Consider the following 2,389-nt stretch of genomic DNA (forward strand, 5'->3'; position numbering starts at 1 on the left):
CCAGAGAGGGGCTTGGAGCAGTAATGGGGGACGGAAGACAAACCCCGCCCTCCTTCGTCGCGCTATGCGCTGCGATTGGAGAGCCTTCAAAGAGCGACTGCACCACTGACGGGCATCTGCAGGCAACAATGATCCCCTTTGTGCAGCCTGTGCCCTCTGCACTGAGCAGAAAGCGTGTCAGGATTACGCACTCATCATGTTTTCCGCTGATTCCACATGATTCACGGTGAAGGGATCAAGTAGAGGGCTCAAGTTTGTGTCTTGTGTTTTTTTAGTCGATTTGTGCCGAAGTGTCCGCCGAACAGCCCACTCAGGCAGTTTTGCGTCATACAATCTTTTTCATAACCGTCATATAAATAGGCAACGTTACTTACTGGTTTGGGGAGACAATAGAAGAAGATGGCAGGGGATTGGAGGAGTGATGTGCTGCACCTCAGACGCGAGGGGGCGTTAGACGATCGCAGGTCGGTTATATCAGCTCTAGATCAGACAATCGGCAAAAATCCAAGAAAGGGAAATAAAAAAATAGCCCGTATTTCATAAGAATGGTGCACGTTGGGACATAAATGAGGGCCAAGGCTCTTTGGTCTTCAGATGTGGCTGCCGATATGGTGATGTGCCAGCGTCTGTCGCACATGTGAGTGACCTTGAGATTCCAGCGAGTGACAGATTTTGTCTCAGGACTGGGAAAAAAAGTGTAATGTGTGAAAACTAGTGTGACTTGCGTGAAGCTGTGAGCAGTGTACTCCTGAATGATTTTGAGTGACATGAAGCTGGTGTTCAGGCTGCGGCTCACTGAGGTGACAAAGAGGTGACAACTTGTGCTCAGCCCCAACTCATTTCTCACCTCCTTCTTTATCCCCAGAGCACTTTGTTACGGCTCGACGCTGAGGAGAAGGAAGAGACTTAAAAAGAACCCAGGAGGCTGTTTTGTCGTGTGTGCGCGTGTGTGTGTTCCAACCACACCCATGTTGTACCACATACCAGAGCTGACTTGTGCTCTGCCCTTATTAGAATGCAACCCCATCAGTACATCCAAAAACAGCAACAACAATAATTATTGAGTTTGATTTTGCAAAACTACACCGTGTGGCTTAGTGAGTTGAACTTATGGTCATTTCATTTAAAGTAATGCAGAACCCCATCTATAGAGGATAACCTTTGTTATTTTGTCACAGCTACAGCTGGCAGATGTGCGGTGCACAGGGAATTGCCAGGTTTCTGTGACTCGCTGGTATGTAACTGTGCCTGTGTAAAACGCGCGGCTTGCCGTTTTCTCAAGGAGTGCTGATCCAAACCACCCGAGTGAGTGACTGAAGTCACATTGTGACACATTTGTTAAATTAAAGAAGAGAATAAAGAATAAAGAGATTTTTTTTTTAAGTCAGTAAAAGCTAAAGGAGTTTGCATGTTCTCCTCACATCTGTGTGGGTTCTCTCCAGGTACTCCAGCTTTACTCAAAGGTGTAAATGGTTGTCTGCCCAGGATGTACTCCGCCTCTCGCCCTGTGGCAGCTGAGATAGGCTCCATCAACCCTGCAGCCCTGAACTGGATAAGCAGAAGAAAATCAATGGATAGACGGTGCTTTATTGAGACATTTAAACTTAGAGTAAGTCATGAGAACATATCACCATAAACAATTTCAGAGTTAAATGATAAGAGATATTGATCTAACAGAATGAATGAATGAATGAATGCTTTATTGGCCATATGCAGGTTGCCCTGCAGAGGAATAGGAGTGTCCTAGGAGTGTCTTTCGCCCTATCAGGCTAGGTAAACAGTCTGCTAGCCAACCCAGGTGGCGTTGCATGGGATGGGAAGAATAGTCATCACACAGTCGTTATCAGGGAGTTGTTGTTGTTCGGCACCAGCCTTGGGCCCGCAGCTGGCGCCTTGGTTTCTGCATGTTGAATTCGTTGATTTTTCTTTTATGCGAGCAGCACAGGAGAATTTAAAGCTGTTCTTTAACACTCTGACGCTGGTCTCTCAATCTCCCGTTGGAGCATAGGAATGGTACAAGTGCAGTAAATCTGGTGATTTCTAAAGCACTTCTTAAATTTATCAAGTATCAAAACAGTCTCAGCAGTCGGGTGATTAAGCAGACTGTAACCAAGATCATTTTGGTATTTTTAGCAGCTGATAAAGCATCATGTGGTGGGATTACCAGCTTTTAGTTCTAGGACCACACACTTCTTCAAACCTAATCTTCATTTTATGTTAATAGCAGGCTTGCAGTTTTATTGCATGGAACTTGGATTGTTGTAAAATCTCGCCACTACAGACAGACACACCTGCCAAAGCAGTCAGAGTCACCTTTGTGATTGTTCCTGCTGCAGTGGTTTTCATTCTCCAGCGCCACTTTTTGCCATAATGAAATGGAGACACGTGA

The sequence above is a fragment of the Neolamprologus multifasciatus genome, chromosome 17 (genome assembly GCF_963576455.1).
Source record: "Neolamprologus multifasciatus chromosome 17, fNeoMul1.2, whole genome shotgun sequence".
NCBI lineage: Eukaryota > Metazoa > Chordata > Actinopteri > Cichliformes > Cichlidae > Neolamprologus > Neolamprologus multifasciatus.